This window comes from Myotis lucifugus, unplaced genomic scaffold, assembly GCF_000147115.1.
Source record: "Myotis lucifugus unplaced genomic scaffold, Myoluc2.0 scaffold_340, whole genome shotgun sequence".
Taxonomy (NCBI): Eukaryota; Metazoa; Chordata; class Mammalia; order Chiroptera; family Vespertilionidae; genus Myotis; species Myotis lucifugus.
In genome coordinates, this window is record NW_005871388.1 from 1,094,859 (window position 1) to 1,118,017 (window position 23,159).

General features: G+C 45.2%; 1 protein-coding gene across 1 annotated transcript in view; it reads right to left on the minus strand.

The window, feature by feature from the left end:
• PREP (prolyl endopeptidase) overlaps positions 1-23,159 on the minus strand; it is a 59,439-nt gene that overhangs the window by 15,382 nt on the left and 20,898 nt on the right. The window lies entirely within an intron of this gene.

The window sequence follows — 23,159 nt, forward strand, 5'->3', positions numbered from 1 at the left end:
CCAGGACTGCTGGTTCCTAACTGCTCCACCTGCCTGATCACCCTACACTTGCCTGCCTGCCTGCCTGATCACTCCTAACCACTGCCTGCCTGCCTGCCTGCCTAATCGCCCCTAACCACTCGCCTGCCTGCCTGATCACCCCTAACCGCCTCTGCCTACCTGCCTCATCACCCCTAACTGCCTCTGCCCCTGCCATGGTGGCTTTGTCCAGAAGGATGTCCGGAAGGTCATTCGGCTGTCCGGTCTAATTAGCATTTTATGCTTTTATTATTATAGATTATTATATCATTTGTTATTATATGACAACACAGAATCAGGCTAATATTGAGCTACAACTTACACTTCCCACTCCTCACTTATAAGACATCATGGACTTCTTTCCAGTTTAAAGCACCCAGATTTATCCCATTTTTTAAAAAAATCGCTGCCTAGTATTTCATTGTATAAATGTACACAAATTTATTCAAACATTTGTTCATTGACAAGACTATTCTTTTTTTCTGTTATCAACGATGAAATACATCCTTTTAAGATAAATGCTATGCACTCATGCTAAGATTTCTGAAGGATATATTCTTTAGACATGAAATTGCTAGATCAAAGTATATGTGCATTTGAAAATTGAATAGATTCTGACAAATATAATGGTGTTTCAACTTAAGCTCCTAGTGACAATGATTATCCAAGTGTCCATTTCTCATCAGCAGTGGATGTTAAAATGGATTTTAAGTTTTGCTAGTTTAGTAGGCAGTATCACCTCATTATTGCCTTAAGATTCAGTTTTTAAATTAGCAAGCATTTTCATCTATCAGTTATTGTATGTCTTATACTCAGAATAAAGTATGCCTATCCTTTAAATTGTGTTACTGCCCACTTGGTTTATAGAAACTCTTCCTACATTAAAAGTAATAACCTTTTTTCCTGTCATGTTTTATTTGTATTTCTTTTCAGTCTATAACCTGCCTTTTAACTTTCTTTGTGGTACCTTTTTCAACCTTCCTAATCAATGCATTACTAGCTTTTCTTCCTCTTGCCAAATGCTGTTTTCTCTAGCTGGTCTTCTCTTTTATCTCTGTAAATCCCCTGCTGCCATGCCTCAGAGCTCCAATCAACTACTGTGCTATGGACCTTCCTGTCCACATTTGCGGGCCCATGCGAGGGGCTGTGACCTCCCCCTGGTACGTGCTCCTCTTCCACATTCTTTTATTTCACTCTCTCCTCAGCCACCCAACTGCCAGCTCCCCAAATCATATTTATGCCAAGGGTCCCCAGGCCCTCATTCAGTCATTTCAGTTCTCACAACCAGGGACCACTTCTCTCTCACTTGGCAGACCTGCTCAGAATCCTCTAATTCATTAGCCTCAAACCAGCTGGTCTGCCTGACTCCTCCTATTTGCTAAAGTGATGGAATAGAACCTCTATTTTTTGTAGCATAAAAAATTATAATGTAATTTATATATATAGACGATCCCTGACTTATGATGATTTTACTTAGTTTCTTGACTATACGATGGTGCAAAAGTGATCCACATTCAGTAGGCACTGTACTTTGAATTTTGCTCTTTTCCCGGGCTAGCTATGTGTGGTATCTACTCTCTTGTGATGTGGGGCAGCAGCAGTCAGCCAGCTCCCGGTCTGCCACAATCACAAGGGTCAACAACTGGGACTCTACCGTGTAGTATTGAGTGCATCTTCAACTTTCGATATTTTCAACTTACCAATGGGCTGGTTTATCGGGATGTAACCCCACTGTAAGTCAAAGAGCATCTGTGTATATAATACAGGAGCCATCAGTGCTGGATAAGTAGACAAAATTAGACAATTGCCAAAGCTTAAATCTATGTGTTATTTTTCCATTTGCAAAATAGCTCACTGCTACCACAATACTCAGGTTCAAGTTAAAAAGCAAAAACACCTTTTTCTCTCTCTCTTACTTGTAACCAAATGAGACAGCTGACATTACACATACATTCTTCTTGAGTGTCCACTGTAGGCACCGCCCTTTAACTGGATGACGAAGCTTTTACGGGACCCTTAATGGACAGGGAAATAAAGTGCTCACATGGGATCTAACAGGCGCCCACTTGAGTAACAGAAAAAGTCTGTCCATCACACAGGCGCATCACATGGAGCTGGCAGGCCCCATCCTCCCTTCTTGCTGTCAGCAGCGGAGGGAATGGGTGTGCAACAGATCCAGGTCAGCAAGGAGCCGGGAACCAGTACTAGCAACAGGTCTGTCCCCTCCACACCCCAGCATACCTCTCACCCTAAAAGACGACAAATGCCACCTAAGTACCCACAGCAGACTGTCTTTGCAAACACCCATGAGATCTCCTAAGAGGGACTATTTTAGCGTGTTTTGATATGAAACTTTCATCAGGAACACCATAAATCTATATATATATATAAAAGGCTAAGTGACCGACAGTCTGCCCAACCGACAGGCCAGTACATATGATGCACACTGGCAATCCTATATAATAAAAGCCATGCAAATTGTCCCCTTAACCGGGAGTTCAACCACTCACTATAACGTGTGCTGACCACCCAGGGGGCGGCGCAAAACATGGCGGGTGCCAGCAGCTGGCAGCAATGGAGGTGCCTGCCAGCACCGATGGGCCCCGCCGATCAATCATCCTGCAGGCGGGATGGTGGAGCAGGTGAGGGGGTGGTGCCAGGCCAAGGCGGGGTGCCAGGCGGGGCTGTGGGGCTGGGGGTGTGAGCTGGGGTCCAATCCTCGCAGGCCACCCCAAGGGACCCCACCCGTGCAAAAATTTGTGCACTGGGCCTCTAGTTTAAAACATTGACTCGCACATGCATGATACATGTAAATACTATATTATATATACTATTTTGACATGTAATTTTTTGCAGTAACATAATTACCGCACGAATCTTTCTTCTAATTAATTTCCTTTCAATGTGCACGAATTCATGCACCGGGCCACTAGTAAAAAATAACCATCACAACAGTGAGTCAAAGAAACAGTTCTTTCTAAACATGAGTGAGCCAGCCAAAGGTTGCTTTAACTTTGAATTAAGAAAGCTTCTTTCCTTAAATTTTGTTTTCCTCCGCTTAAAAAAAAATCTTCATTTTGGAGCCTCTCACTGCAGCATAACAACGTCACTCCACATAGAAAACCAAGAACATTAGGCACAACGAGGCATAAGGAGCCGCGGCCTCTGTGCAGGGTGGGCTGGTTCCAGCAAGAGGACAGTGACAGGTATTTTCTGAGCAGCTGCAAGACTGTGCCTCCTGGGAAAGCAAGTTGGTGTCAGTTATTTCTCAGCCCCAAGAAATTGAGATGACAGTTCCAAACTCTGGGGATTTCAAATGATTCAGATATGAGGAGAGGTGGTCACTCCAGGACTTCATCCAGCCAGTCATCTCTCTCTCATTTTTATACATGACAAACATAAAAACCACAAGAGTAAGAAACCTGCTAAGGTAACCCTGCAGCTTATGGAAAATTACCACTCAGGTCTCCCAAGTCCAGAATTTCTCTACTGTATCACAAAGCAATTCACTTCAAATTATGACTTCCTTGTAAATATCTTTATTGGGAGTAATTTTGCAAATTTTTGAAACTGTTAAAACCTATTTTACAGTCCAACCCCCCCCCCAACCCCCAGTGATTAATCACATCTCTAGGGAATGCAGAAAACAAATATTCTCCTGGGAATATTATGCTTTCTTTGCTTTTCTGTTTTGTTACCCTCTTGAAAAGGCGACTCACTCAAGCATATCAAAAGCCATTTTCCAGATAAAGGGGTTATTATTTATTTATTTTCAAGCTAATGGGCCTGCTGGAAAGATGATCCTTCTCCACACAGAATTCACTGTCACCATTTTGAAAATAATATTGACATAATAAAAACCCCACCATATCCTGTCATGCTGTTCTACTAAAAAAAATTCAGTTTCAATAGTATTTTTAAAAGGCTTAACTGACATAATTCATTTCACAAATGAAACAAAAAATGCCTGAGAGAACCATAAAGAAAGCACCCCCAAATTTCTAAGTAATTAAATTTAAAGGAGCTTCTAATTTTGTACACTTAAAACCATATTCTAATGAATGACTGCTTAACAGGTAAGAGCTCACAGATCTTTGAGTTGAAATCCTTTAAAGAAATGATTAAGGAAGAGAGAGAGAAAAGGTTTGCATGAAAAGTGTGTAGCCGAAAATGTCAGAAGTGACCCATCCTTATGATCAAGCATGACTTTCCAGAGACATCAGCAAACAGACAGGGTTTTACTCTGGAAGAGTGTTTTACTGTGAGACCGCAAGTCACTGAATGCGTGTCCAGCTGACTTAACATCTGAATATGGTTTCAAATAGATGAAATCAAAACATCTGCCTTTAAGGAAAAAAAGAGGAGCAAGGAAACATAAATCCAGGGAACGTTCCTGTTCTTCAAGAGAATGACATCAGTTATGAAAAAATCAGTTTTCTCTACCGAAACGATTACTTTTCTTGAGAGGAACACATTTAGCAACAAAATCAATCTTATTAAGACACTCAAAGCTGTGCAAGCATTTAAGCTCCTGAAAACAGTCTTCACCTCCGCATTTGATCCAGTTTATATTTGGTGCTGAGGCAGGTTCAGGACTCGCATAATCACCAGCAACGGGGACCTGCTCCTCCACGCAAGGGGAAGGGAGAGGCAAAGGGCGAGCCCTTCGGAGAGAAGAACGTCTGGTGAAAGCAACTCCTGCCTAATTTTAGAGCCTGACAGGTTTACAGGAGAACGTTCATAAAAGGGTGCTGGGCTCCCCCTTTATCCGGGTTGACAGAGGCCACCTGTGTGGCCCGTGCCAGGTGTGGCGAAGACATCTGACAAGGAGCAGGGCTGCTCAGGATTCCTGCGGTCAACACGAGCAGGGACTGAGAAGGTCCATCGCCGAAGAACCGAGCAGAAGGCAACCTCATGCTCCCATCTTTGTAAAACAAGTCGCATACAAAGAACTTCCTGGGTCTTCGAGCAGGCACTGCAGATTTCTGTATCGTGCTTGGGTTAAAAACACGAGTCTGGCATTAGATAGTTATAATCCTGTCTATTTTGTGGGCATTTAATTCCAGAGGGATGGGGAGGAGCTTAAGAGTCACCTTTAGGCCAAAAGGAAAATTTCCATTCTGTTTTGGTTTACCTTTCAAAGGATGGATGAAGATTTAAAAATTACTCACGGGACACCTCAACAACAATAAAGTCAGCCTACTAGAAATCTGTTTTAATTTTTGGTACATTTCTTGAGCACTAACTATGTGCTAAGTGCTCTACTGAGAGTCTGCAGAAATGCTTCAGCTCTCCAAGGCTCGGCCATCTGTTCTTCTGAATAAAAAAACCTATTCCCAGTCTCAAACTGTGGAGCCAGAAGTGAACCAGAGGGTGGAAGGTTCTGGAACCAAGAAAGAAAGACAGTGGTAGAGGCACAACTAGATCTTGGACTACTGGCACTTTGATGAGTTTATTTTAGAGGTATTCAAGTGTTTTAAGGTACACCGGCATTCAGGGCTATGATGAATCAATATGACTTGACTGCAGAATATAAAAGCTGTCTTCAGTGCCACTGCTTGGATTTGCGGTCAATGCAAACACTTAATCAGACATTTTCACTAAAGTAAAGCATCTACTATAGGCAGAGGTCCAGAGAAAGCAGCACTGTTTTTGCAACAGGCACTGTCTCTCAGGCGCTTGCAGGATGCATCCATTGTCCGGTAATAAGGCTCACTACAATGGGATTTAAACTGAATGTGGAATGCACGTTTGCTGGTTTTGCTCTTAATGAAAACAGCAGGATAAATCCATCATCGAGGCTATGAGCTCTGCACTGTTTGCATTCAATAAACATTTGCTGAATGAATAAATGAGTTAGCATTGCATGTGAAACGCGCTCTTTCTAACCCAGTTGCCTCAGTTCCTGAGGCTCAACTTCATCTTGGATGCCTCTCACACACTCTCTTCTCCCGCCTGTCTACATGGCAGCCCTACCAGCCCACAGGCCTCCTGCTTCCGATCTGGCACCTGTGACCAGATTAGTCTCCCTGAGATCTTCCTTTTAATGTAGGCCACTCCCCTATTGAAAACACGCAATACCTCCCCATTCTCTACAGAATGGATCCCACATTTAGACCAGCAATGAGAGCTCTCCACTCTCGGCCTTCAACCTTTGTGAGTCCTTCTCAACCTCCTCTGTCCTCTGCACTGAAACGGCCACTTCACACCTCCAGACCCCCTGCTCCCAATGTTTACAGACTAAAGTATGAGCTCCCCCCCGCCACGCCCCCCCAAAATTAATTGGCTTTTAGGCATTCACTTTTTTGACCCCCTCTGCTCCTACCCAATGCATCTCAGGCAGGTTCAACCTCTATGTGGCTATTTCTAGTCATGAGAAAGGATGTTACAACAGCACAAACGGAGCTCATTTCATTTGGGGGACTCTCTAATTGTTAGAAAGTTCTTTGCTCCCTGAAAACATCAAAATAACTGAAAATATAGAAAACAAAAATTAGCCAAGGCGCTGGAGACAGAACCTACTGATAGTAAATGCCTATATAAGCTGTCAACTAAAATTTCCATACATTTAAAAACAAATAGTAAAATACTGCCAGTTAGTTTCTATATTTTTCACAACAGAGTTTTCCTTAGTCCTTATTTCGGTCAAAATACATGCTATTTATTTTACTTGATCTGTTTAAAACAGTTACACAGTTCTCACCAGGTACCAAGCATCATTTAAGGGCTTTATAAATAGCCCCTCACGTTAACAGATGAGGTCTGTACCACGAATGCCCCCATTTTTTAGAGGGGATCACTCTGCCCCACAGAAGTCATTAGTCCAAGTCATATATCTCCTAAGTGATGAAGTCAGGATTTGAACCTGGGCCATCTGATGCCAGACTCCATGCACTTAGTCACCATAAACGAGGGATCAGCAAATCCCCTGGCCCCTCCTCCAGGGATTACGCCCCCCTCCCCCATGTGTCTCCCTTCGAGAGCTGTGCATCTACTTACTTCTGTACTTTGAATTGCACCTGAAAAACAGCAGGCACTTGAAAACAAAAGCTAGATAAATGCATGAATGAATGCTCAAACTAGACCTATGCTTTGTATCAAACAACATAAGGGTATTTTAAATGGCAGTTCATTATAAAAAATAAATCCATACAAACAGAGCAGCCTAGAGTCTGGCATCAAAATGCCTGTAAGCTGAGTAATAAAATACAAATTAATTCTGGCTGAGAGACTTAAGAGGCTACATAAGCATGGATAAGGTTACACATTTCCAACTTATTATTACTGAAAAATATTTAATATCTGACGTTTTCCTTACACACAGCTGTTAATCTATTTTACACGCAGGGGAGCTCTGTGGCTCCTGAATTGTTCAGTTATGGTAATTTACCACACAAGACAGTACCTGCATCATAAAGCCAGACGAGAATACCTGAAATCTATTTCAAATCCTCATTAACTCAAAACTATAGCAGACCGCTTATTTTATTGTATTTGAAAAAATAAAAGCAACCATCAAAATGTTGAAAAGACAAACTCGGGGCACAGCTTTAAAAATGTGTGGCTGGGAGTTAAGCGATCCTTAAAAGAGGGCATTACAGGGAGCCAGATGCTAGTGAGGCGAAGGGAGAGCAGTGTGCAATCAAGCCATCCAGGCAAGGTGGGGGGACAGGTGAACTGCATAACACAGAGGTGGTCCTGAACTGAGGACAGCAATAACAGAAGCCCAGGAACCAGGAAGCTGGCACAACTGGCCAGGTACCATTTGCCGTCTGCACATCCAGGGGAAACAGATGCAGCAAAACATGGTGAGAAGCAAAGGCGCACAGTTTCATTGCAGAAAGATGATCGGAATACTGAAAAGGTGCATTTGGAAGTAAAATTCTCGGGCACAAAGACACTGAGGCCAGTTTCTGTTGGACACATCTAATGCTGCTATTACACTCCGAGCCCCTTCTACCTAGAGTCTCCCAGACAACACAAATGCAAATCACCCAAATAAAGCCTTTGGGTGAGTAAGAGGCAAGAAAGAAGCCCATCATAAAAGCCTCTGAGTCGCCTAAACAGTAATCATAAGAAGCCGGCTCATGAGCACCACCTCGCAGGTCACTGCCCCCACTGGGAACCGGGAGCCAGGAGCGGACTCACGCTGGCTGGCGAAGGCAGGTGCAAAGAGGTGGCCAATTAGAGAAGATGGAGCCAGAGGCTCGGAGGAGCATCACAAGTAGCTGGTGGGAGGCCACTCGCCAGGGGGCGGAGAAGAGGAAGGCGGAAAAATGGAAGGCAAATCACGAAGTTCACAAATCCTGCTGTGAAGGTCCGAGCACAAATTCTTCTGTGATTTAGGTTCCCAACTTGGCTGTGTGAAATGGTTTACATTTGTGCAGTAGAGTAACAGCAGCAAAAATCTCATCATGAAACCATATATAGTTTCTTCTCTTTTGATGGCTATGAATCACCCCCGTCCCCCCCCCACCCCCCACATTCACCCCAGCACTACCATGATAGAAAGATCTCGGCTATTCATTTTAAAATGCAGAAATAATGTATTTTTAATCACACACACACCCCTTTTTATTATCACCAGTAATCAGGGTGGCATTAAGATAATAAAAAAATCAAAGTCTAAGAAAAATGAAAGTTTCAGATGAATCAACGAATGATGGTCCACGGAAGATCTAGGAAAGAATGCTGTGCTGTGCTGATGACGGATAGCATCCACGAGCGCTCGACAATTATGAAGTGTTAGGATCTGTGTGCAGAAAAGCTGGCTAAAAGCCAGCACACCAAGTACAAAAGCTTTCACTCATTGAATTTTACGTAATATCTGTTAGGGTCACCAAAGGAGGTACGCACATGGCCGAAAGGGGTAAAGAATTATGAATTTATTAGGTCATCTGGAAACCAGATGGGCTGAGCCCCCAAATGGCGGCAGCCCCAGGGCGGGGGAGTCAGACTGTACAGGACTGTAGGGGGCTTTTTCGGCAGGGGATTCTCTGGGCAGTCCTGATCCTGGGCAAGTGCGGAGGGGAGAGTTACTGGTCTTAGCAAATGGAATGTGGTCTAAGCGAAAGGGGATGTCGGTTGTGAAATGATCTGAAAGGTCAGTTTCCCAGGGGAGGGGGTATTGATTTGATCATTTGATCAGGCCGAACAATATCTACTACCCAGTAACCAACATACAAGGCCCAGGGCTGGAAGGAGACCCCTCACTCCTGGCGGCAGCTGGGCTCCCTGGCTTCCTGCAGCCTCCTCGGTCCATTGCTACCTGACGTTCGCTGACTGTTCTCAAATGCTCATGGCCCATCCCAACACTGCAAACTGTGTCCCTGTGACTTCTCTATTCCATGCCATCCTCCTTGAAACCTCTCCCCTGACTCCCACGATGCAATCTCTCAACGCCCCCTCCCCCCAACTAACTGTTAGTGCCTCCTTGAGACGGTACACACCGTTGGGGTTTTCAAGCCAAGCCCATTGGTTCATCCGCCCCGACCCTGGCAGCCTCAAGATGCTCCCTGACTCCTGACCCTAATTCTCTGAGCTCCTGGTAGATACCGGTGCATCTGGCACAAGCCCTTTCAGGGGGTCCCCATCGTAGAGGGGATCAATTCTCACCCCATGTGGGTGCATATCAGACCCTCTGGGTTTGGACCAGCTCCTTTTCCAGGCTCGTTTCCTGCTGCTGGGTTCCTTCCAGTCCTGGTGCTGAGGATTCCTCTGCTTTTGTACCAATCCTCCTCCTCCAACGCCCTCCTCCTGGCCGCCCAAAGCTCTTCTCCAGGCAGCCTTGTCCCCAAGAGCAGTCTTAGCCACTCCTCCTCCTCTGGGTTCCCACAGAACCTGTGATCAACTTTCATATGCCACCACCCCACCCCCCGCCCCCGCCAACAAATTGCCAAAAAAGTCTGATTATATCATTTCCCCTAGTAAGTGCCACTCCTCCTTATATTCCCAGCACTGCCAGATCACAAGGTAGTAGCTTAATAAGTGTTTGTAAATAATTACACCTATTTATTTACTTAAGCAATCTTCTCATTTGAAAGTTCCATGTTATCTGAAGTAGGAGTAGTAAGTATAACTACCATTATCTTAAGCACCATGGAGCACAAGGACCCCAGAACCTCAAAGACTAACAGCATGGGGGGCATTACAAGGAACACAAACAATGAAAAAGGAAAGGAAAATTAAATGCATGAAATAAGCTGCTTTGAAAAACATTAGAAAAACTAAAGGTCTTTAGAAAGTAATAAAAAAAATCCAAAGTCATGATCATAAACTTTCATGAAACATAAGAAATAGGTTAACTGAATTTACATGTTAGTAGAATTACTTTTTTTTTTTTACAGGTCAGCTTGTCCAAAAGGTTCTCAGACATTTGTGAGCAGGCAGCCTTGCAATAAATATGTGCTAAGAAAATATTTTAAAAAATTACTTTGATGCTCTAAGAGGCAGTAGTATCATTTCCTGCTTTGGTCACAGACTATAACCCAAAATACTCTTAAAGATTAGCGCATGCAAAAGACTCCACAGAAGTACAGATGGTAGTAACATTCATTTTCTGACAATATTTATTGGTTTTGAATGGGCAGGACCAGTTATCATAGGAAAGAACAGGCAGGTGTCCAACATAGAAATTCTACAGAAAGGAAATGTCCCATATATTTATAGGTTTTTCGCAATCACAGTAGATAATTTCAGAATGCATCATCTATCACCGCCTCTCTCACTGAGTATTACATGCATCTACTCTGTGCTCTGGGGACACAGCAGTGGGCAAAACCACTTTCCAAAGAACACAAACCAACGAAAAGATAATGCCAGCTGGTGATGTGTGCGATGGGGAACCAGTATCGCTGGGCGTGGGAGGAAGGGCTGGGGAGGACTGCTATCTTTGCAGCACGGAGAGGGAAGGGGTGCTGATCGGTGCAGTAAAAGGAAGCGAAGGACTCGGGGTGAACATGCTGGGGTGTGGGGAGTGCGTGCTCACTTGCAAAGCAAGGAAGCCCGTCTGCCTGCAGCTGAGTGGACGAGGGGAGAAGGGCAGGGGCCTGACTGTGGGGCGCACAGGCATTACTCCGAGCTGGTCACACTACCAGACACACATGATCATAAGGGATATACTATTTAGTAAGAAGCCACTTTATCCTATGAATCAATAGCCAATAGTCACTTCCTTCTGACTGCTGATCTCAGAACTGGCTGCCCTGCCTGCTAATACTGACCCCAGCCAGGAAGTCTGCCGGCTAATGTATCAAGAAGAACATAAATCATTCCCCAAACTGACACCAGCACCAACTCTCAGTACAAGAGACTGAAATTCACCGTCACCCCAAGGAGAGGGTGGCTGGATCACACACATTTTACCACCGAGGAAAACGCAGCACAGGAGAGGCACTCTAGCAGAGAGAGCCAGTTTCACCCCACCACACACACCCAGGAGGAGGAGGAGGAGGAGGAGGGAGAGGAAGAGGAGGAGGAGGAGGAGGAGGAGGCGGCGGTGGCGGCCTGGGCCAGAGGAGGAGGAGGAGGGAGAGGAAAAGGAGGAGGAGGAGGAGGAGGAGGCGGCGGTGGCGGCCTGGGCCAGCCCTGTGCTGAGGAGGAGGAGAGGAGGCCTGGGGCCAGCCCTGTGCTGAGGAGGAGGAGGAGGAGGAGGAGGAGGAGGAGGAGGAGGAGGAGGAGGAGGAGGAGAGCCAGCCCTGTGCTGAGGAGGAGGAGGAGGAGGAGGAGGAGAAGGAGGAGGAGGAGGAGGAGAGCCAGCCCTGTGCTGAGGAGGAGAGGAGTTGCAGAGGATCCCAGCCCTCCAGGGAGGGCTCTATTCCCCAAGGCTGGGAAGGAGAGGGCTGTGTCCTGAGGGGTAAGACAAAAAGACAGGTAGGCAAAGGGGAGAGGAAAGAAGAAACTGGGTAGCAGATGGAGACACCCCCCCACACACACACACTAAGCTCCTATGGTCTCTGTCTCTTAACTTTTGCCCTAAAAGATAGAGCAGGAAGCCAAAGAACACTTGTCTAGTGGGCAACCTAGAGAAGATGTGCCCCTGGGGTTTAGGTCTGATACCATCAAAGAAAAGGAGGAGAAGGTTACCCCATCTCTCTCCTGCCGAGCTGTCCTGGTGCACAGAAAACCTAAGCAATGACCAGATTCCCATTTGTAGACGCCCTCCTGGTGCTATTAGTCCTCTGTCTAGCTTCACCTATGAACAAGGCAAAGTGAACAGACAGACGCTGGAATAGACGCGCTCCTCTAAGGGAGAGCAGATAAGAAGGGCGCCTGCTTTGGGCACAGCTGTTGCTTTGCAAGTTCACAGCACAAGAAGCAAAGGTCTTGGGCCAGCGCTTCCAAATTAAACCTGTGAATATTCTCCTGAATTTGAGTTAGAAGCCACCTGGTGCCAGTGGGGGCATCAATGCCAAGCCCAGTAAGAGAGACCGTGAGGTCCAGCAGAAATGAAATGAAAAAAGCAAAAAAATAAATGCTTAAGTTTTATTTCACTTCTGAGCATACTTGAAATGGAATTTTAAGTATGACCAACATTTAAGACTTAAAGCCCCTCATATTAAAATATAAATGTTATGTATGCATATGTATGTGTACAATATATATGATATAAATGGAAAAGGTAATGAGAATCTCCATTAACATGCAATAAGGAGACTAGAAGTGAACACTAAAACAATATTTACAAATCGTTAAAAATGAATCTATGGGTCCGATTGTCTCCCCTTTCAAACAGAGGGTATTTTTATTGTTTAACAGGTCCCTTAAGAGCTTACAAAGTACTCACTAGATACATGATAGGGAAACATTCTTTTAGAGGTAAGGTATCTTAAGGATTTATTTTAGAAGTGAAAAAACAACAACAAAGCAAACACACTCCCAGACCAAAACACAACTGAGCTATATAGAGGGCGCAAATAACTTACCCTGCTAACACATGTGCGGGATTTGCACAGCTCTGGAGTTCTACCTTTTTGTCTTGGTTCTGTCAATTATTAACGGTGTGACCTTTGTTAAAACACATCGAATGAGTTTTAATTTCCTCTCTGTAAAACGAGAGAGCTCTGCTAGTTGAACCCTAATGTATATGCAATTGGAAGGCATATGTCTTTGTCCAGAGCCCCGAACCATATTGGCAGAAAAATATACACCGAGGAAAAAGCAAGAGAGCAGCTATGAAACTAGGGACCTGCCCACCTCCCGGAAGGCTGATGCACGGCACGCACGGCTCGCTTCCATTCCACACAGCAGGCGCCCTTGCAGGTGAGTACAGGAGGGTGGCTCGGAGTGGGCTATCCCAGGCAAGAATTCTCCCGCCCGAACGAAACCCTCAACAGCCATCCGGACCCTGGCTTACCTCGCCTCCTCATCCTGCCAGAGATAATCCCTTGGAGTGTGTCTGGCTTTTAATGCTCAGAACAACACTACACACTTGTATCAACACTTCTGCTAACGTCAAGACAAGAGTTTAGGAACGGCGCACACTCGTGTTCTAGAGGGAACGCTAAATTTCTATCTTCGTGGGAGGAGAGCCTTTTCAAAAGGTGCTTCTCTCTCAGGAGCATATTATTTCTGCTGGTCACAATTAAAATATTTGAAAATTCAACTTTTTTGGAGTCTGTTTTTCCATCCCGGATCCTGAAATTTAGGTACCTGGCCACCAGGTGGCGTTTCAGTTTCCTCGACTCAGGGTCCACAACAAGAAGTTTTAACTGAAGGCCTGTTCTGCCTTGTGTGGCAGATTGTTAGTTGTCCCCCAACATCCATTCCCTCCATTCCCTTGATGAAATGGCCCCGATTTTTAGCTGGGTGCTTTTTTTCTGGCATACATCTCTAAACCTCCTCTTTGCTCTAGGTGTGGCCACATGTTTTTGCTAAAAATAAAAAATAAAAAAATGAAATCAGACAAAATACATGTCCCCTTCTCACAAACATCCTTATTAAACAGCTGGCATGCACCTTCCCTGTCCCCCTTCCCTCGTTTCCACAGCTGCCTTCCTGCTGTCTGGGGAGTGGATGTAACATGGCTGGAACCCCAGCAGCCTTCTAGGGCCATGAGGTAATGCTGGGAGCAGCAGCCATGGTGATGAAGCCACAAGAGAGAAGCTGCTTTGATTCCTCACTCCTTGGACATCAAGTCGGCCCCTGACTGATTCACTCTCTGCTTCTTTTATGTGCGAGGGACACACATGTCTGTCTCCTTTAAAGCCGTGGCTATTCTCACTCTTTCCCACTGCTCACAGCTGAATGTAATCTGACTCACATACCTTGAGATTTCAGATTCGGTTTTAAAAACAAATAATTATTATTAAATAGCAAAAGATAAATACCATCAGCACACATACTATTCACAGATGATACTATGCTACTGATTCAGTTCTAATGAGCAGGAAGTGACTTTCTACTTTAAAAAAAAAATAAGATAATGAACTATAACATTTCCCCCAAAACATAGTTTTCTAGCAAGAAGCTGTTTGTAGGTGTGAGTAACCTGAAATCTACCCACCTCAACATCAGCAAAGCTCCCCAACCTGTAACTTTCATACAATTCTAAGACCAAGGTAAGCAAAATTGAAGCCTCTAAACTCAGTATCATCTATAGAGTCTAAATATTAAAATCTCTGTATATACACCTATGAGTAGAGTTGTCACCTATGGAACCGAGTTGACACAGAGCCTGATATCTGACAGTGATGGCCTCTAATACAATATGTAAAGAACAATAAACCTAGACTGCCTTCCAGAAGTCCATCTAAACATTCAAATTAAATCGACACCTATTCCAATATAACACCCTGGCGAAGCAAGCTGAGCAAATTCCTGAGATGCGGAGTCCCCGCACATCCCCCAGGAGAGCCCCCAGGAGAGCCGGCGATGGGGCTTCTTTCTATGGCGAATCCCCTGCTCTAAGTCACCGGCTGCGTTCCCGGCCTCACCTCGCTGCAGTCCCCGTTCATCGTTCATCATGTAAACAGGACCCGTCCCTCAGAGCAAAGTTCAGAGACATCAGAGGAAGGTCAGCACAGGCCTGGGTTCGCCTTGAGCGCTCGTCCACCTACCACAGGGAAGGCCCACAGGAGGCGCAAGAAACCTTCCCAGGCCTGTCTTGGGGTTTGGGGGCTCAAACCTCAAGGCCACCTTCTGATTTTTACTGAAAGTGGGTTACATATTCTCAGGTTGCTGCAAAGTAATGTACTTTTTAACCTCCGAGAAGGATTTATGTGCAGTGATACAGAGACCACAGCAACTACAGATGTGGACCCTACAGCTCATTTCTCTATTATCAGTCAGCAAGAAAGCAGAGACTCTCTTATCACTCACAGTCACACTATTGTAATAGCTGCCATCTGCAGGGGAAAGACTCACACATGTGCCCTCTATGGAGAACGCCTGCACGACAAAGAGAATTCTAAAGAAGGGGAGGAATCTCTTTATGCAATGGTACTTATGTCACAGCGAAGCGTAATATAAAAAAAATAACACAACTACTTAGGCAATAAACTGTCAAGAACAACTGACTAAATGCAAAGCAGTTTTCTGATTGCAAGCATGGCGACCCTCACAAAGTTCTGGAAATGTTTCCCCACTCACTCTTCACGGACATGTCCTGAAGATTTCTGAGAACATGGTGCTATAGAAAACACTGTCACTAATTCAGCGCTCAGCTCACTGAGGATGTGGATGAGTCAGTATTCAAAAACTGTATGTGCTGCGTGCTCAGCGCAGAAGTTAGTATCAAAACACGAATTAATGTTCTGAGAACATGTTCTCCGAATCGGAAAGCCTGCATGCTAGCAACCAAACTAGTTATCACCACTAGAAACATCTAGAGTAGACTAAAGGGAAAACATTTCTTTACCCCAAGGCATCTTGGTAAACTCAAAGAATCATCTAATTTTAACATTTCTGTTCAACTACACAGCAAACCACCTTTGGGATGTTCTTGATGTCTCAAGGGTATTACTGTAGGTAAACATCAAAAGTAAAATTCCTGCCCAGTGGTGTGGCTCAGTGGTTGGGCACTGACCAGGTCACGGTTCAATTCCCGGTCAGGGCACATGCCCGGGTTGCGGGCTTAACCCCCAGTAGATGTTGTGCAGGAGGCAGCAGATCAATGATTCTCTTGCATCATTGATGTTTCTCTCTCTCTTTCTCCCTTCTTTTCTGAATTCAATAAAGATATATTTTTTAAAAAGTAAAATTCCTACAAAGTGTAAGAGAACAGGAATCAGGATAAAAATGTATGTTATGCATTTATAATTCTTACTATTTTTTGTACTATATTGATTTACATTTGTTCTTGCCCCATAACACTGGCTCTTCCTTCTGAAAAATTGTCTTTTATAAAATGTGGAAACTGTTAATGGAGTTTCTTCATAGTATACTCAGTTCACTGTTCTTTTTCACATTTATATAATTTGTTTCATTTTGGGAAGAGAACAGCCAATTTCTCAGCTGGCTGAACAAAAAGGAGATACTGAGAAACCAAAAAAGTGCACTGTTGCCCCACTACACTCCTCCGCTGTGCCACACTCAACGCAGCACAAACACCACTCCATTCACAGGAGGAGCAACCTCTGCACAGGACACTGAGGGCACGAGTCCTTTCTTTCTCGAATTTTCTGGGAAATTGGGAAATCGCGCTGCTACGGAAGGGCAGAGGCAGTATCTAAGGAAGGGTGGTGGGAAAGTCGTTCATGAGTATCAGTGGGGAGCGAGGAGCTTTGAAAGCACCCCAGGGCCATGACCAGCTTCCACCTCTGCAGTGAAGGCTCCCTCCTCAACCCCGCCAGGAGGGTCCCTACCTCGCAGCTCGGACTGAAGCCTGCACCTCCCCCTCCATCACTGTGGTAACATACTTGGGGTGTTTCACCTTTCAGATCTCTATGTCTCTACTTTTCAGTTTGACTATAAATTTCCAAAATTAATTTATATAAATTAATATTAATTGCCTGTGCCTGAAATCTCTCTATATTCCACAGCACCACCTGGCATTGGATGTCGTGTCATAAATATCTGCTGAAGACTAAATTTAGCTAACATTTCCCTATTACTTCACTTTTGTTTAAAAGGAAACACATAACTAATGATAGATGTAGACAGATTTTTCTGGTAAATCACTTATTACCAAACCTGTTTAATAAGTGTCATTTCTAATGTTCAGTACTTCGACTTCTTTTTTGTGTTGCTGTTAATCTTCACCAGAGAATATTTTTCCATTGATTTTTAGAGAGAGTGAAAGGAAGAGGTAGAGACAGAGAAACATCGATGTGAGAGAGACACATTGATTGGTTGCCTCCCACATGAGCCCTAACCAGCACCAGGGATTGAGCCTGCAACCGAGGTGTGTGCCCTTGACCGGAATCAAACCCGGGACCCTTCAGTCCGCAGGCCAAAGTTCTATCCACTGAGCCAAACCAGTTAGGGCTACTTCTACTTCTTTTTAAGGACATGGGCACAGAGGTTGTAATCAAAATTATGTGGTCATGTCATTCATAATAAAAAGAAAAGACTAGTTGATTGTAGATTTGATAAACTATCTAAAACTAAATTCCTAATGTACCCCAGACTGGAAGAAAAATAAAGTTTTCCAGGATCTGATTTCAAAATTCTATTTCTTCCTTCCTTCCTTCCTTCCTTCCTTCCTTCCTTCCTTCCTTCCTTCCTTCCTTCCTTCCTTCCTTCCTTCCTTTCTTTCTTTTTTTTTAATGATTCAAGGATTTATTAAGTCATACATGCAAAACTTACTGCTAACTGCATTAGCAAAAGATCAATGTAAAAACACTCCATAATTCTGCAAATGTCACTTTAAAAAATGTTGTTCTATTGGTTGAAAGGTCCAATTTTGTATTCTTGCCAGTGGGTAAGCTGTACAGAACATCTTAGCACAAGCACAAAGCACAAAGTTACAATCTGCCACCCAAAGGAACATGGTTAGGCAGAGCAACAGGAACTGTGTCCACACGGGGAGGCAGAGGGGGCCAGCAACCGTCAAGGTACAGTGCTGGGGATCTGGCAAGACAGGGTGGTAAGAAGGTTCATAGTTTAAGAATATCTAAAATACTTAAACTGTAAAGATGCAACACGTGATTTTTACATCTAGTTACTAGAAAGCTACGGAAAGCACTCACTAGCTTTGAATAAAAGAACGTGAAAACAGGAATGCACTTTTACTAATCTACAAAAAAAACTAATGCATTACCAAGAAAGATTTTTTTAAATATATTTTTTTTTATTGATTTCAGAGAGGAAGGAAGAGGGAGAAAGAGATAGAAACATCAATGATGAGAGAGAATCATTGATTGGCTGCCTCCTGCCCGCCCCCCACTGGGGATCGAGCCCGCAACCCGGGCATGTGCCCTTGACCGGAATCGAACCTGGGACCCTTCAGTCCGCAGGCTGACGCTCTATCCACCGAGCCAAACCGGCTAGGGCTACCAAGAAAGATTTTATACCAGGAAGCATATTGCACATTGAGAAGGGGGGGTCTATAAGAAAAGCACTAAGTTAGCAACGATGGGAATGACCAGTTCCAAGATGAATTAAATGCCCAACTGTGGGAGGGATTACAGGTTTAAGAAAAAGGAAAATCTTAAGAAAACACTAATTAATACCAACTTTCACCATCGACTGCATTTGACAGAAACTAACCTTTTTCAAATCTTACCCGGGACACTTTTATTCAGTTTCTTACGCGTACAATGTGGTGTAACTTAATCTCCACTTCACATTTGGTCAAAATACTGTCTTCATCCTTGGATCACATCCAGTGTTCCCTACACTCCACACCAGTGTGCCCGTGAGAGCAGAATACTTCATCAGAGGAACACTCGAGGAAGGGTTCTGTTCACGATCTCAGCAAAAGCTAATATACTGATTTTTTAAAAATCTCACTACTAATATAAAAGACCAATCCAAAGAGTTGAGTTAATATACAGAACAATGTTAGGTAACGAACATGGGTTGATAAATTATGAATGGCAACATTTCGTAAAGGAGGCTGCGTGTGAAATTCGTGAGCAAGTGTCTGCCTTCCCTAACTTCAGAAGCTGGTCTTCTCCAAGACAAAGGCCTTTACACAGTTTAGTGCTTAGTGTTCTTAGCACAACAATGCAACTTAGTTCACAAGGAATTTTGACAACTCTATCTGAGCAAGAATAGGGAGGGGCTTTCGAAAAATAAGGCTTTAAGAAAGCTTGTCATTTCAGAGCTAAATTTTAATACAATGTGGAAGTTTGAATCCTTACACTTACTTGTTTAAATAAAACCTAAAAATTACTGATTGGTTCTAAATGCTTTTATGGAAAAGCTAATTTGTAACAAAAACTTGGCACTGAGTTCGAAGGCTCCATCGCAGTGGGGCTATATTCTCCGGGAAATACACTGGTAGTATCACTGATCAGTAGGCAAGTTTTACCTACAGCTCCGTCTCCCACCACCATACACTTGATGGCCTGCATCTGGGCTGCTGCGGGGGGGTGGGCGTCACGGAGGTGGCTCCAGGGGCTGAAGAGGGAAGTGGCGGGCTCGGGGCGCGGTGGGCGGGCTCATGGCTGCAGGGGGCGGGGCGTGGGGTGCGAGGCCCACTGTCCATGCCGCCTCGTCCTCCAACGGGAAGCCGAAGCCCAGCAGTGGCCACCACCCAAAGCTGGAGAAAACTGCCTCAAAATTCTATTTCTGATACAGATCAATTTTCTACCCACAGCTGCCATCAGGAATGGATAAAGGCTATGTAGAGCGCAGCTTTGCTCTGCTGTCAGCAAAATACGATACCATATCCTTCACCCCTGCCCCACCCTTGCTCCACTCAAGGTGCTCTGGGCCCTGCCTGCATGTAGGTCACACTAAGCGCACCCTCTGTGGCTGCTGTAGCTGCCTGTTTCTCCGCCCCTCCCTCTCTCTCTCTTGGGCATGGTCTGCTACCAGCTACACCACCAGGCAGACACGCAGCGTCTTCACCACCAACTGCGCTGCCCAGCCAGGCAGGGTCATCGGTGCTGCAGTAGGTGCTTCAACAGGGCCACGGTGCCTCACGGACTGTAAAAGGGAATGAACAGCCCGGGAGAGTCTTTTTAAATTACATACGGAATAAATATAAACACCAGGGTCGTTTGGAATCGAAAGTGGCATCACCCTAACGTGAGTGAAAACAAAAACAGAGTATCTGTTTCTCAAAATGCAGTGGCTCCTTTCACACGCCGTCAGCATGCTTTCCATTCGTACACAGGACCCTCTGGAGGGCAGCTTTTACAGTGGTCGGTCACTGTCGGCCAACACCACCGAGAGCCTAATCAAAATGCGAGGGCATCTGTCACACTCACGTCTGACGTCTGAGCTCCGCTGCACACTCAGATCTCAACCGCGGCAACACAGATGTTCAGTGATACTACTCTATGGTGCTGTGCGTTCCAAAGGCACCTTTACACATGAACAGATTCTATTTTAACGACCAAATGCAGTATGTGTGATGTGTACAATCGATGGATATAAAAATCTCCTGTGGGTATTATACAGGGAGGCTCCACTCTGCCCACGGGCACAGCTCTGTTTTCTAAAACACGGAAATGAGGAGCAGCGCATTAAGACCGTAAACCAACGTGTTCTGTCCAGGTCCCATCTCTCTGAATGTTTACCATGAACTTCCTCCCCGAGTGCAGCAGTACAAATAAAAGGTCGTAAGTGTCTGTGCAGCCAGGGAAGTTCTCACTGTGAAGTAAGGAGTCGGACACAGAGGAATTCAGGGAGTTTTCCTATGACGCGGGCGACTGGCATCACCCAAGCGCCTGTCCTCTCCAGTTTCCCCTGGAGACTGCAGGCTGTTACCTATGTCCGCGGGGCAGAGAGATTCCTACTCCACACAAGCGCTTGCTCGGCTGCCAAGTTTTATCTTTCCCTTTGTAACTGGAAACAATACACATTAGGTGACGGGTCTCTTTGTGCAGCACCTGTGAGGATCACCAGTGTTATCACAACAGGAAACAACAGCGGCTAGTACTTGACAGGAGGGACGATCCCAACCACCCGCACTGAGAAGAGTTTCGTCCTGGTAAGAAGCTGCCTCCCTGACAGCTGTCACCATTCCAAGTCCCCTCCCGTCCCCGAACGCCAAAGGGAACTGCACAGGGGGCAGTTTGGTGTGGGAAGATGGAGAAGAGAATTGGTTTGTTTTTTAATCTAGACCTGAGGGGCTGGGTAGCAGATATGAGCAGGAGACAGGGGGTCTCTTGTAGGCAGCTCTGCCCAGTTCTAGGGCAGAAGATGCCACTGTTCCTGGGCATCCCTGCCACTGCTGATCTCCGAGGCAATGAGGTGCGCGCACACACATCCACGCCCTGGGGACCAGGCGAGGACTAGAAGTAGGCCCTGAGATGGCCAAATGTTACAGGTGACAGGCACACACGGTTTACACGTGGAGAAAAGGAAAAACAGCAAAGAATGACAGCCTAAAATACAGGACTAGGCTGAATTAACGAAGATGTAAGCACCAGACAGGGGCTACTGGCCCCTACAGGGTCTCTCTCCAGGCAATGGCTCGCCTTAAAAATGAAAGAAGAAACAAGCCAAAATGGATATGGAAGACTGAAAGCCTGTTAAATTTATTGCCAATCCTGACTGAAAAAAAAATTCATTTTATTCTATGTGCCAGACACTTATTATTATACATCTTCTCATATAATCCTACAGGAATCCTGCAAAGTAGATACTATCTGTATTTTACAGCTGAAAAAATGGTGGCAGAAAGGTTAAGGGACTCGCCCAATGTCACCCGACCAGGAGGTGCAGATGTTAGGCCTGACGTGGCTTCATGACAAAGGCCCTATGCGTCTCCCGAGAACATTCAGATCTTATGAATCCTATTTACATAGACCAGAGAGCAGCACACTTTTTCTGTGAGGGCTAAGTGTTAAGTGTCTTAGGCTTTGTGAGCCGTACAGTCTCTGCACCCACCCAGGTAAAGCGGGAAAGCAGCCACAGAGACCAGGTAAACAAATGGGCATGGACGTTCTCCAGTAACTGGAGGCCAGTCTGCCCGCTCCAGATACAGCTCAGGGCTTGGCAAGCGCAGAGCTGGGCCAGATCCGGCCCACCATTGGTTTTTGTAAACAAAGCTTTCTTTCTTTTATCATCAAGATCTAGCCCATCATCTAGACCAGCGGTTCTCAACCTGTGGGTCGCGACCCCTCTGGTGGTCGAACGACCCTTTCACAGGGGTCGCCTAAGACCATCCTGCATATCAGATATTTACATTACGATTCATAACAGTAGCAACATTACAGTTATGAAGTAGCAACGAAAATAATTTTATGGTTGGGTCACAACATGAGGAACTGTATGTAAAGGGCCAGAAGGTTGAGAACCACTGATCTAGACTATTTCTAGACAGTGAAGAGTAATGCGTGGAGCTCAAATAACGCCCTCGTTTCACAGAAACACTCTCAGGAGCATCAGTGCTCTTTGTTCTAACCTCCCTTCATTCCTAACTTCCTAATCTGTGGTCAGTGGGGTCCAGCCCTCCAGGTGGGAGAGCCCTGATAAACACCTGGTGCCCGAGGTCACCTCTCACTGCAAAGGAGCAGAGACATTCTGCGCCATCGACCGATAAGTGATTCAGTTTCTGGGAGGTGCAGGATCTCAGGCAGCTGAATAGATAAAAACGGAGATTCTTAACCTAAAAAGATGGTGACCACAGATTGAGTTTGTGGTGCCATGACGATGAATTAGTTAATTCATCCATTCTAATATTTTATGTTAATCCTCACCGGAGAATATTTTTCCATTGTTTTTGTTTGTTTGTTTGTTTTAAGAGAGAGTGAAAGGGAGGAGGAGAGACAGAGAGAGAGAAACATCAATGTGAGAGAGACACATCAATTGGCTGCCTCCCGCACAGGCTCGACGAGGGCCGTGTGGGGATGGAGCCTGCAACTGAGATACGTGCCCTTGACTGGAATTGAACCTGGGCCCTTCAGTCTGCAGGCTGACACTTTATCCACTGAGCCAAACAGGCTAGGGCAGTGGTCGGTCGGCAAACTGCAGCTCGCGAGCCACATGCAGCTCTTTGGCCCCTTGAGTGTGGCTCTTCCACAAAATACCGACTTCTGCGCATGGGCCACGAAGTTTCAATCGCACTGTAAATGCGCGCCCAC